This window comes from Tamandua tetradactyla, chromosome 4 (genome assembly GCF_023851605.1).
Source record: "Tamandua tetradactyla isolate mTamTet1 chromosome 4, mTamTet1.pri, whole genome shotgun sequence".
Lineage (NCBI taxonomy): Eukaryota > Metazoa > Chordata > Mammalia > Pilosa > Myrmecophagidae > Tamandua > Tamandua tetradactyla.
Window position 1 is genome coordinate 14,590,030 of NC_135330.1, and position 13,627 is coordinate 14,603,656.

At 51.9% G+C, this 13,627-nt stretch overlaps 5 non-coding genes across 5 annotated transcripts; 2 read left to right on the plus strand and 3 right to left on the minus strand.

The window, feature by feature from the left end:
• Nucleotides 1-6,767: 6,767 nt before the first annotated feature.
• On the minus strand, nucleotides 6,768-6,839 carry TRNAE-CUC (transfer RNA glutamic acid (anticodon CUC)). Its single transcript has one exon. It is a non-coding gene; the product is annotated as a tRNA-Glu (tRNA).
• Nucleotides 6,840-7,131: 292 nt separating this feature from the next.
• On the minus strand, nucleotides 7,132-7,203 carry TRNAG-UCC (transfer RNA glycine (anticodon UCC)). Its single transcript has one exon. It is a non-coding gene; the product is annotated as a tRNA-Gly (tRNA).
• Nucleotides 7,204-7,833: 630 nt separating this feature from the next.
• Nucleotides 7,834-7,905, minus strand: TRNAD-GUC (transfer RNA aspartic acid (anticodon GUC)). Its single transcript has one exon. It is a non-coding gene; the product is annotated as a tRNA-Asp (tRNA).
• A 482-nt stretch (nucleotides 7,906-8,387) lies between these two features.
• On the plus strand, nucleotides 8,388-8,470 carry TRNAL-CAG (transfer RNA leucine (anticodon CAG)). Its single transcript has one exon. It is a non-coding gene; the product is annotated as a tRNA-Leu (tRNA).
• Nucleotides 8,471-9,135: 665 nt separating this feature from the next.
• TRNAG-GCC (transfer RNA glycine (anticodon GCC)) lies at nucleotides 9,136-9,206 on the plus strand. Its single transcript has one exon. It is a non-coding gene; the product is annotated as a tRNA-Gly (tRNA).
• The last annotated feature ends 4,421 nt before the right edge of the window (nucleotides 9,207-13,627 follow it).

Genomic DNA, 13,627 nt, shown 5'->3' on the forward strand with positions numbered 1-13,627 from the left:
ACTTTGTACTGAAAACTATAAAACATTACTGAAGGACATTAAATAAAACCTAAATAAATGAAAAGACAGCCAGGTTCGTGGAATGGGAGACTTAATATTATAAAGATGTCAACACTACCCAACGGGATCTATAAATTAATACAATTCCTATTAAAATTCCAACACTTTTTGCAGAAATGGAAAAGTCAATTCTCAGATATATATGCAATTGTCAAAACAATAGTCAAAACAATTGTTTTTGAATAGTCAAAACAATCTAAAGAAAAGAAGACAATTAGAGGACTAACACTTCCTGATTTCAAAACTTACTACAAAATGACAGTAGTTACAACAGTGTGCTCCTGGCATAAAGACAGGCACAGAGACCAACAGAATAGAATTGAGAGTCCAGAATACAAACCACAGATCTATGGTCATCTGATTTTCAACAAGGGCTCCAAATCCATTCAATAGGGAAATAATGCTCTCGTCAACAAATAGTGTGGGGACAAATAGAAATTCACATGCAAAGGATGAATTTGAAACCCTTACCTCTCACCATTTACAAAATCTAATTCAAAATGGATCAATAACAAAATATAAGAGCTAATAACACACAATTCTTACATTAAAACATAAGTAAATAGCTTCAGGATCTTGTATTTAGCAAGGGGTTTTCTATTTTACCCCAAAACCATAAGCAACAAAAGAAAAATAAATAAACAAATAAGATTTAATCAAAATGTAAAACTGTGTATCAGAGGGACATTATCAAGAAGGTGAAAAAAAAACAACCTATAGAATGGGATAATATATTTGGAAATCATATATCTAATAAGGGTTTAATAACAGATTATTTGAAGAAATCCTACAACTCAACAGCAAAAAGACAAACCAATTTAAAAATGGGCAAAGGACTTCAATAAACATTTCTCCAAAGAAGATGTACAATGGCTAAAAAGCACATGGAAAAATGCTCCACATTGTCAGTCATTAAGAAAATACAAAACAAAATCACAAGATACCATTTCACACCCACCAGAATGGGTATCATTTTAAAATTGGAAAATAACAAGTGTTGGAGAGGCTGTAGAGAAATAAAAACACTCATCACTGTGAGTTTGAATGTAAAATGGTGCAATGACTATGGAAACAGTTTGGTGGTTCCTTAGACAGTTAAACATAGACTTACCATATGACCTGCAGTCCCATTTGTAGGTATATAACCAAAAGAATTGAAAGCAGGGACTCAAACACTGGTGTTCATAGTAGCATTATTTACAATTGCCAAAAGATGGCAGCAACCCAAGTGTTAAATCCAAAATTTAACAATTTAGGTAAATGAATTGTGACATATACATACAACTGAAGAGTACACAGCTGGAAGAAGAAATGCAGCACTGATGCATGCTGCAACGTAGGCGAACCTTGAAGACATCATGTTCAGTGAAATAAGCCACACACAAAAGGTCAAATAATTGTATGATTTCACTTGTTATTATTAACTTGAAATAAGAAAACTCAGAGAAAGCCCAACTCTGCAAGCAAAATCATTGCCCATCCCAGAATGAGCTGAGATTCAGCATCAAGGGATTGAGAAAACCCCTAGAATGAGCTGAGACCCAGCATCAAGGAATTGAGAAAACCTTCTCGACCAAAAAGGGAAAGAGTGAAATGAGACAAAGTGTCAATGGCTGAGAGACTCCAAACAGAGTTGAGAGGTTATCCTGGAGGGTATTCTTACGCATTAAGTAGATATCACCTTGTTATCCAAGATGTAATGGAGAGGCTGGAGGGAACTGCCTGAAAATATAGAGCTGTGTTTCAGTAGCCATGTTTCTTGATGATGATTGCATAATGATATAGCTTTCACCATGTGACTGTGTGATTGTGAAAACCTTGTGTCTGATGCTCCTTTTATCTACCTTGTCAACAGATGAAAGGAACATATGGAATAAAAATAAATAATAGGGGGAACAAATATTAAAATAGATTTAGTTTGAAATGCTAGTGATCAATGAAAGGGATTAGTAAGGGGTATGGCCTGTAAAATTTTTTTTTCTGTTTGTTATATTTTTCTGTTGTCTTTTTATTTCTTTTTCTGAATTGATGGTAATGTTCTGGGAAATGATCATGATGATGAATATGCAATTATGTGATGATATTGTGAATTGCTGAGTGTATGTGTTGGGAATGCTTGTGTTTCTTGTAATTTTTTTTAATTAATAAAAATTAAAAAAAAATAAAGGCTATAAATAAATAATATGGGGGATAAGGGGAAAAATTGGGTAGATTGCAATCCTAGTGGTCAATGGAGGGAGGGGTAAGGGGTATGGGCTTTTTCTTTTTCTTTTTTTTCTTCCTTTTTTTGGAGTGATGCAAATGTTCTAAAAATGATCATGATGATGAATACACAGTTATGTGATGATATTGTGAGCCTTTGATTGTGTACTTTGGGTGAACTTTATGGTGCATGAAAACATCTCAATAAAAATATTTTTTAAAAAAATCATTGCCCGTCCCCCGACCCCTCCACGTGGCACAAGCCATGCAGGGGTGAAAATCTCCTTGACAACGTGGGGTGTGAATCTGGGGTATGAATGTGGCCCTGGCACCATGAGATGAACAATGCCTTCTTGACCCAAAAGGGGAAAAGAACTGTAATTTAGTAAGGCATCAGTGACCAAGAGAGGTCAAATGGAGTCAGAGGCTATTCTGGAGGCTGTCTATGCAAGCTCCAGTTAGACAGTACTAATTGCCATGGTTTGCTAAACCCCAGCCAAAATCACTCCTGTTGAGCTTGAAGAACACCTAGGGCTCAAACTCTATAAAGGTTTCATGTACTAGCTTTGCTTTCCTGGGACATATAAATCCCCAAGGGTTCCTAAGTCAGATAAATTCTGAAACTCAGAGAGACAAGCCTCTCCAGGATTATTGATTAATTACATCCCCCCATTCTTTAGTGTAGACATACATACCTTCTCAACATGAAAAAGTCAGAACAGGTATTGCCAAAGATCTTTACAGATTGGGAGAAGGATTAAAGGAGGAGGATGTATAATAGAGAAAATGGGATTTAACAAATGAGTATTACTGTTGAATCACTATATTAATATTCCTTCTAGTCCCCAGTGTTTTGGAGCAGTTAGAAGGGAAAATATGAGATGATGGAATGGTAGCCCACGACAAACTCTGAGATCTGTTCTGGAATTCCTTGTTGAAATGTGCTTTGAAAACTATTGCTTTTTTTGTTTGTTTGTTTTGCTTTGTATATATGTTATATTACACCATTTAAAAGACATTCAAAAAAAAAAAAGAAAGAAAGAAAATTCAGAGACAGAAAGCAGAATACTGCTCGCACCCAAGGACTAGAAGTCATTTTTATTGTGTCTATTTTACTAAAATATAATTTAAAAAAAACAAAAACAACTTTTTGTGAAGTGACTGTTTTGGTTTACTAAGGCTGCACAAATGCAATATTACAGAAAAGGTTGGCTTTTACAATGGGAATTTTCTAGCTTACAAAATTACAGTTCAAAGGCTGTGAAAATGTCCGAATTAAGGCATCAATAGGACTGATGCCTTCTCTGAAGAAACACTGCTGGATCCTGGGTTCCTGGGCCAAGTAGCAAGGCAGACGGCTGGCGACTGTTGGTCCTTCCCACCTTGATGTCATTGCTTTCAGCTTCTGGTTTTAGTGACCTCCTCTCGGCGCTTCTGTGGGTGTTTCTCTCTCTGCGCTCTCGGGGCTCTACCTATCCTTTATCTTTTTGTAAAGGACCCCCGTAGAAAGGATTAAGACCCACCTTTAATTGGGGTGGGTCGCGTTGCAATTTAAAACACCTAATCGAAAGGTCTCATCCACAATAAGTTTGCCCCCACCGGCATGGATGCAAAGAACATGGCTTTTTCTGGGGTACACAGCAGCTTCAAACTAGCACAATGGTCTTCATACAATGGAAAGTAATAAGATATCTCTCTCAGGCTGAAGGTCAAGCAGCCAGGACGGGGGATACTGACTTCTCCAGTGAACTTCTTGGGTTGGTTCCAAAACTCGCCATAAAATTTTCATAACATAGGGGAGGTTGGATTGTGGGTGACAGCGCAGAATCTCTGGGTCCACAGGGCCAGGAGATTTGTGTGTGTGTGTGTTTGTTTTAAATATTCCTGCCAGGTTCTGATGATCAAACTGCTGTAGGAAACTGGCAGGCTTCGCCAGTGAAAACCAAAAGGGGTTTTACACCCAGAGCCAGGAATTGAGGGCACAGCCTCCCGTGTTACTGATCAGATTAACCACCCCTAACGTACTATCAGAGAATCAAAGGAGCCGACACCAAACTATGGAGGAACCATTACCACAGAGTGATGCCTTCGGTTTGGAAAACAGAGATAGCAGGACTAATAAGGAAAGCAAGTGAGAAGCAAGGATGCTAAGGGGTGGGAAAAGCCAATCCAAATCAACGATTGACAGAGGACAGCTACCAGGAGAGAATTAACAGTGCCAGAGGTCTTTCGAGAATATATTAAACTAATAACTGATGTAAAAACATGAATTTGGAAAAAACACCAGTGTCTAAAATTAACTTTAAAAACCAACAGCAAAAAATGAGGTTCCAGAGCAGGGCACAGAGGGAGAACCCGACACGTTGGGCAGCAGCAGTGTCCTAGCATTCTCGGGCTACACAACAGATTATTAGTGCTTAAAATAATTAAAATTTATAGCCCACAAATGAAGGGACAAAAACAGTCAAAACAAGGAGTCCACACGATAAACCCTACACATAAATTTTAAGGCAGGATCAATTTTATACACCTAGATTGGTTTTTGAGGGGCACTGATAATAAATGCTTTCTAAAGCATTTATTTTACTTCCAACTTGTGTGGTCATATAAAAACAGAGAAGTAAGAACCATTTCAGATGTAACAAACACTTCTTCCAAACCCAGTGCACTCTCATTGTCTTCTAACTCCCACACGGAAGCCTGATGGGTTTGCAGGGTCGCAGCTCAAGCTCACCTGCTGGCGCTCCTCTCTGAGGACGGCGCCTTGGCTCTTGCTTGCACTGGGTCCCTCAGCTCCCGCTTGTAAGTCCGCCATCCTCCAGGCTCCCACCCAGCTCTCACCAGCCGCTCCGAAATGCCCCGTCCAGACAAGGCGTCTCCACCCGACCTGGCCACCCAGCCCAGCCTCAGAAACGACCTGTCTTGGGTCCAGCCGTTTGGCTTCCCCACGGCGGATCGCACCCCCTCCTGGCACGGTGGTGCAGCTTCTTGAAGCCTCTCCACCACGGCCGCTGCCTGGCACGCGCGCGCGCGCACGCACACACACACACACACACACACACACACACACACACACTTCCCCAGCCGCACTCCCACCCATCCTAGTCAAGCCGGGCCCCTCAGACCCGCGCGAAACACCCGGCGACCCTGTGCTCCCTCTGCCACCTCCCAGCCCTCAGCACGCTGTGGGCGCCTCTTCTCTCTTTCATGCCCTCTGCCCTGTTCGGCGTGGAATGCCACCCACCACTTCCTCCCGAGCCGTCACCCAACACCCACCTCCACAACTGCCCGCCAAGGGGACCCGAGGGAACTTGGTGGCGGTGATGGAAAGCTGCAGGATCCCGAGAGCGGGCCGGCTGGGGATGGGGGTGGGTTGCGGGTGGAAACAGGGGCATGCGTTGGTGGCAACGCAGAGAACGTGAGATCGGGGAGACGTGTGCCGCTCGACGAGCATCAGCCCCTCCTCTGAACGAAAGCGTCCGGGAGCGGACGTGCAAGTGAGTGTCAGTGATGCTCTCCGCCACGGGGGCAGTTTTGGCGGCCAACGGCCTGATGGCTGAGACCGCCTTGGAAAATTAGGGATCGCGGGTGTGGGATGCAGGGGTGCATGGGGGGTGGGGGGGAGAGACCCGGGCGGATCTGTGCTCAGGCAGGAGTGGGGAGTGGCAGAGGTCAAGGATAGCCGGTGGGAACTGCGGCGCTGCCGTGGGTCAACCTCTTTGCGCTTTGAGAGGTGTCACGAGAGCGTATCTTCCCCCTCCGGCGCCCAGAGCCCAGCCTGTGACCCAAAAGGGTTGGCTGGGCCCTTTCCCCCACTGGCTCAGGTATCGCCTACCGCCCCTCGCCTATGACGCATGGCCTGTCTCCTCGGACCTCGGACCTCGGACCTCGGACCTCGGAACTCCTGCCTCCTTCCTCCATCCGTGAGGGGTTGGTGAGAGGCGATGGAGCAGGGGGCCTGTCAGGTGGGCAGAGCTCTGGGTGCCCAGGACCTCGCCCCAGTCTCCACCCACAGGCACCCCTCCCCACCAGCCCACCAGCCCACCACTGTCCCCGAAGGCAGGAAGAAAGAGGCGGTGCCAGGTGGCGTGATTTGGCCCTTCGGAAGCCGGGTGGCGGCAGGGGGCCAAGCTGTGGCTGCAGACGGCAGAGCACGTGCGCCGGCCGGAGCGAGGACGCCAGGCTGTGCGGGTGGGCGCGCTGGGGCGTGCCGAAGGCGGCCCGGTGCACTGGCGCGTCGTGCTGTGAGGAGGGCGGGGAGCGAGGCGAGCGTGGGGCCCTGGAGAAGAGGGGGAGGCGCCGGGGGGTGTGGAGCGGGCGAAGAGAAGTGGGTGGCGCGCGGAGGCTGGGGCGGGCGCACAGTGGACGTGTGGCCGCTTGGGCGGCGGGCCGGGGGAGGAAGGGAAGGAAGGAGCGAGCGAACAGGCGTTGGCTAAAAGGGAGCCCGTGGCGGCCGCCGCCACGCCGCGGGGGCTGGTGGGCAGAGAGAGAGGAAGAAGAAGGGCTTCCCTGACCGGGAATCGAACCCGGGCCGCGGCGGTGAGAGCGCCGAATCCTAGCCACTAGACCACCAGGGAGCGTGGGCTCGGCGCCCAGCCGACGCCTCCTGGCCTCAGCTCGGCGCCTCCACGCTCAGCCCTGGGCGCGCCCGGGGCACCGCTCCCTGGCTCGTTGGGCCAGCCTCCGCCCTGCAAGCGCTCGCCGCTCCCGCTCTCTGGCCATCCCAGCGCCCTCGCGTGCTTTCTGCTTGCGGCACCCTCAAAACAAACACGCAAACGCGGCGCGCCTCCTTCCCACCCACGCACACAGCCTCAAGGCCAAAGTCCTGCCCGCCCCGGGCCCTGGGCCCCCTGCAAAAGGGCCGGCCGCTGCGTTGGCCGGGAATCGAACCCGGGTCAACTGCTTGGAAGGCAGCTATGCTCACCACTATACCACCAACGCTGCCCGGCCGGGGCAGCCACGGGCACGTCGGCCGGGGACTCCGACCGGCGCGTGGCGCCGCCTCCGCCGCCTCCACCGGCTTGCAAGCCTTCCTCGACGTCCCTCCCGCCCGTCGCTGCCGCAGCGCCGACCACGGCCGGCCCGCGCGGCCCGAGCCCAGCGCCTCTCGACCCGAGGGCCCGACCGCCTGCCGGGGGCGCCCTCGCTGCCTTGCTGCTTCCTCCCTGCTCCGAGCCCCGAGCGTTGGGGCCCGACGGCTCGTCGTGGCAGCCGGCCCCCGGGGCTCGCCTGGCCCACCAGGTCGCGCCCGCTCCTCGCTGCTCGCACAGAGCGTGGCACGCACCCAGCGGCTGCCGACTCGGCCACGGCCGCGGCCTCTCCCCGTCCGTCCAGGCACCTGTGCGTCGCGGGGAGTGGGCCGGCGGCCAGAAGACACCTGAACTTAGGGCAGGGCGCACGTCGGGGGGCCCCGAGGAGCAGAGATGCCCGGGGTGGCGACGAGGAGCCTCGCCGGGCCCAAGGGAGGGTGCCGGGCAGTCGACGGCCGGCAGGCCGGCCTGGCACGAGGTGGCGCCCCGCGCCCCGCGCCCCTCCCCGAGGGCGGCCGCACGGGCCAAAAAGGGCGGCAGCCTCCCCGTCGGGGAATCGAACCCCGGTCTCCCGCGTGACAGGCGGGGATACTCACCACTATACTAACGAGGACGGCGACGGCCGGCTGGGGCGCACGACGCTTACCGACGGCTGTCGCCTACCTCGGCTCTTGGCTTCCTGGCTCCCACCCGCCTCCAGCCCCTGCCCGCCGGGCCCGTTCCCTCGCCGACCACGACCCACGCCCACCCACCGGCCTCCCACCGCGATCCGGACACCACCATCGCCACCGCCAGCCAAGCGGCTCGGGACCCTGATCCGGACCCGCTCGCGACTCCGGTGGCGCCGAATCCGGCCAGGAGACGCGCTGGGAGGCTGGCGGCAGCGGCTCAGCTCCCCGCCCCCGGGCTGGGTCGTCGTGGGTGGGGGCCAGGCGGCCCGCTGGCTGCGCCGCCGGGGCTCCCCCTCGGCCAAAGCGCGCGCGGCCGCTCCGCCGGACAGCGAGACCGCCACCCAGGAGGCGCGGCCACCGCCCAAGGACGCCAGGCTTGGCCCCTGATCCCAGGCAGCCGAGCGACGAGGCGCCCGCTCCCGTCGTCAGGATGGCCGAGCGGTCTAAGGCGCTGCGTTCAGGTCGCAGTCTCCCCTGGAGGCGTGGGTTCGAATCCCACTCCTGACACGACGGCTTTTTGGCCCGCCCCACGAACCCACTCTCCCCAGCCCCGCAGCACCACCGCCATCACGCTCCTTCATTCCCACCTCACCGACGAGCAGGGGAGCCCTTGGCGAGTTTCGCTAGCGCTTCACCGCCCTGGCGGACCGTCCTGGAGGCTGAGCCTGCAGCGCCCCCTTGCAACGCGCTGCTCCCACTCGCCCCCACACTGCCCTGCCGCCCGCCGGCCAAGCGCCACACGGCGCAGCGCAGTGCCCCCGTGCCTTCCACGCTCCGGCCAGCGCCTTGCCCGCCGGCTGCACTCCCCGCCACCTGCCAAGGGGACCGGACGCTTGAGGGCTGGCGGCACCACACAGGATTCCCTGCGTCCCTCCCGCCCTCGCAACTTGCACTGCGTCCTTTGTCCCCGTCTCCCCTTCTTCCCGCCCGCTTTCCTTTCTCTCCCTTGCACCTTGCCTTTGGCTTCTTTCCCTCCCCACGGGAGGCCTCCGGCCCAGCCCGTCTCCCTCGGAGCCTCCACGTGCCGGGCGCGTCTCCTCCAGGTCGCCAGGACGCGTCGGCGCCTGGCGCGTGCGGGGAGAGCCCGGTGCCCTGGGCAGGGGGTGGGTGGGGACCGGCGCCTGGCGGCCAGCAGGTACTGGGGCCCCAACCTGGGGCGGCCCGGCAGCGGCGCATGGGTGGTTCAGTGGTAGAATTCTCGCCTGCCACGCGGGAGGCCCGGGTTCGATTCCCGGCCCATGCAGCACCACGTCCCCTTTTGGCACCTCAGCTCCGCTCCCTCTCCCAGCACTCACTCAAGCTGACTCTCCCACACCCTTTCCCACTCGAAGCGCCCACGACACCCCACCCGGGCTCGCCACCACCACCGCCCTTTCTCCACCTCCTTCGCCTCGCCTCCTACGGACCCAACAGCACCCTCACCGGCCGCTTCTCCCCCTCACACACCCTTCCACCCGTCACCTCCCCTTCCCACACCTCCCAACGCTCCACACGCCCGGGCAAGCTCCCCAAACACCTCCATCACGTTCTCCTGCCAGGTCACCGTGGGGACAGCACAAGACACAAGCGCAAGTCCCACCTCTCTCCGTCTCCTAGACACGGCCTGCGGGCACTTTAGCCCACCCACCGCAGCCAACACAGCTTCAGGGGCCCCACCAGCGGCATCCTCATCTTCACTCCAGGATCACGCCTTGCCTTGGGCCCTTCCCACGTTCTGAATCGCGATGAGTCCCTTACGGCACAGCGCACCCGCTCCAGACCCAAACGCTGCCCGCCAGCCTGGACCTGGAGTCCTGACCTGGGAAGGAGTCGCTCTCTCTCTCTCTCTCCCTCTCTCTCTCCCTCTCTCCCTCTCTCTCTCTCTTCCTCTCTCTCTCTCACCCTCTTGCCCTCTCTTTCTCTCCCTCTGTCTCCCCTCTCTCTTTCTCTCTCCCTCCCTCTCTCCCTCTACCTCTCTCCCTCTCTCTCTCATTCTCTCTCTCTCTTCCTCTCTCTCTCCCTCTCTTTCTCTCTCTCTTCCTCTCTCCCTCTCCCTCTCCCTCCCTCTCTGTCTCTCTCTTTCCTCTTTCCCTCTCTCTCTCTCCCTCCCTTTCCTCCCTCTCCCTCCTCCCCCCCCCCCCCCCCCCGCACGCTTCCTCTCCCCCTCGGTCTCTCCCCCACCCTCTCTTTTCCTCTCCCTCTCCCTCTCTGTCCATCCATCCTTGTGTCTAGAGCACTACTGCCTGACCCCAACTCCCACACGGTAGCCTGATGGGTTTGCTGGGTCGCAGCTCAAGCTCACCTGCTGGCGGCTCCTCTCTGAGGACGGCGCCTTGGCTCTTGCTTGCACTGGGTCCCTCAGCTCCTGCTTGTAAATCCGCCATCCTCCAGGCTCCCACCCAGCTCTCACCAGCCGCTCCGAAATGCCCCGTCCAGACAAGGCGTCTCCACCCGACCTGGCCACCCAGCCCAGCCTCAGAAACGACCTGCCTTGGGTCCAGCCGTGTGGCTACCCCACGGTGGATCGCATCCCCTCCTGGCGTGGTGGCGCAGCTTCTTGATGTCTCTACAGGGCAGCTGTCTGAACCCAACACCCCACCCCCCACTCCACCTGCCGCACTCTTGCACCGTAGTCCTGCTGTGCCCCTCAGCCCCAGCGCACAGTAGCCAACCTGTTCTCCCTGTGACACCTCTCTGACCTCAGCACTGTCTGGCTGCCTCTTCTCTCTCTTCCTGCTTGTCTCTCTGTTTCACTCACTCTCTCTGACTTTTTCTTTGTTTTTGTCTCTCTCTGTCTCTGTGTCTGTCTCTCTCTTTCCCTGCCTTACTCCTTCAGCTCATTTAGGGGATTTCAATGTTTTTAAGGATTTCAGCAAGTGAAAATGAGATCATTTTGAATAACAAGTTGAAAGCAGAAAAGAAGTATTGGTATCATTGTCTTTTCAGTAGAATAAGAGAAGCTGAAAGGAGGGGAGTTGTTTCTAAATGTGTAAACCAAAAGATGGAAGTAATCAACGGCTGACTTCGTTAGCATTATAGGTTTTACTCTGCAGGAGATTGACCAGATAAGGGGTGCAACAGCTCTTATAGTTTCAAGGGCAAAAATAAAGGCTTCCACACTCATTTCAGATATTAACACAGCTGAATTATAATTTCGGAATTTCAGGTGTTCACCTGTCAACTGCAAAATATCGAAAAGCCAAAAGGAATATGATTTTGAATCAAGTTGTTCTTTATCGTCTTCTGTTGCTCAGTTTGCCCTCTCTCTAAGCCCAACTCTGTAAGTGTAATCATTGCCCTACCCCCTACAAAGGACACGACATCCATAATGAAAGTCTCCCTGGTGGCATGCTAGATGACTCCCAGGAATGAGTCCACTCCTAACACTGTGGCATCAACAATTCCATCCTGACCAAAAGGAAGAAAAGAAATGTAACTAATAAGGTATCAGTGGCTGGGAGAATTAAAATAGAGTCGGGAATCTACTCTGGAGGTCATACTTAAGCAATCTTCAGTTAGACATTGCTACCTGTCATAACTTCCCAACCCCCAACAAAAACCATTCCATCCAATCCTAAACAAGCCTGGGCAATATATAATACTCTACAAAGGTTCCATGGACTAGGGTAACTTTTTAGAAAACTACAACCTCCATTTGGGTTTCTGGATCAGCTAAGTCCTGAAACTTAGAGGGCACAACCTCTCCAGAACATCAGCTATGTAAGAAAATTAAGTTTAGCGTTTGTACAGTGTGGCATAGGAAAGGGCTGCAGAGCAACTCAAACCAGCCTTGCAGGCAGGGAAGGAGAGCACCCCTGACATAAGCCTAGAATTTGCACCAAATAGAAACATGTTTAAATAAGTAATGACCAGGGTCATTGAAATATAAGCATAATCAAAAGTGGGAACCCCAAGTACCTGCCCATGCAAAAAGAAAAAAGTGGACACCTTCCCTGGAAATTTGAATTGGTTAGACTACCTGGATAGGCTGTAACCTCTGGAGTATCCAATCAGCAGAAAAACAAGGGAGGGACTTGCAGGTTAGATAAATATCACTGCTTTCAGCTACTCAGCATGCAGGCCACCATTTTTCAGTTGGGTGCCCATTCTTGCAAGATCGTGAATAAATTATTTTATTCTCCACAATCGGTGAGCATTTATTCTCTTTCAAGTATGGCGTTCTTTCTAACAATTTGGGGACTTGTCTGGGATCTGAGGCTTCCTAGGAAGACCCCTGGGGAGGATGAAGGGAAGGCGCGCCCTGCTCAGACTCTGCTGTTGGGGCCCACCTCCAGCAGCCAGAAGGACCTGAGATCGGATGCTTGGATCTGCCTATTTTGAAGGAGAAAATGTGGAAATCTGCCTTACGGTGACCAGGCAACTCTGTGCACAGACCGAGGTTAAAAAAAAAAAAAAAAAACAAAGAAGAGCTATTAAGTATTGTCTTGGTGGTCAGGATGAATTCTGATGAACCTCGTGCGAGTAAGCAAGCGTGGAGTCCCAGTCCATGGTTCCTGTTTCCCACGATGGAAAGGGTTGGATGAAGCTAGAGGGTGATGAGATAAAGGAACCCAGGCAAGACTCAAAATGGGTAGAGGTGTCAGCCAGCCAGGGAAAAGGGAGGGCATGTCTATAAAATCTGCCCCTGTGGGAACATTCCCCTGGATAATCCATAGGGAGAATGTTGGAACATTGGCAGACCAAGGGCAAGAAAAATGTACATTTGGACAAAAGAGGGTACATTGTACCCTCTGAGGTATCTGGTCAAATATGGGACAGATGAGAATTGGTTTTGTGCGAGATCTTTAAGGCCTCACCATACAGGGGATAAAATTGTCTGTACTCAAATCTCAGAACTTAAATAAAGCCTTTGAGGTGGCTCAAGGAAAAGACAGCTTGAACTATCTAGTAATTTTTAGTCCTTGAAAGGGACCGAAAGAAGCTACTCAGAGTTACTGACAGTTTGGTAATTTTCTAGTTTTGTCTCTTTGGTTCAACAGAACTATTTCAAAGTGGTATGTGACCACTTGACGGAGAGTCAGGTTTCTCTATAATAAATCCCTTTGCCAAATGCAGGAATTGCAGACTTGCTACTAATAAAAGTGAAGCATATGGGTGAATAAAACAATCCCGATGTGGGAGCATTTTCCTGAAGGAGTTCAGTCTCGATGAAAGTGTCAGTGTAAGAACTGGACCCCTAGGAGGGTTATGGGGCCTTTAACAGGATGTGCCAACTACTTCTGAGCAATAAGAAAAGATGCCTGCTCTCTGATTTATTGAGGCAAGTAGGTGAGCCAAGGAAAGGTCGGATGGTTAAAGCAACACAAGGGATTCTTGGTTGAACTAAAGATGCATCTTTTTCAACAAAATCTTGTTGGGTATTATGTTTTGTTTCTGTTTTTGTTTTTGAGGAATCAACTTAAACAAAACTCCCTCTGCTTACCTGCAAAAATTGAGGGACCAAGTAAGGAAATATTCAGGGATTGGCCCTGATAGTCCTGTGGCCCGAGGATGTAAAGGGGCCTTGGGCTGACATGCAGAAAAAGATCTAGAAAATAGATGGGTGGAGGGATAAACCACTAGGAGAGTTATTGAGAGAGTCTCAGAGTGTATTTAGTTATGAAGTTTTGCTGTGTTCAACTTTACCGGTGATGGTGGCCCTTAAGACCCAATTGGGCTCCTTTC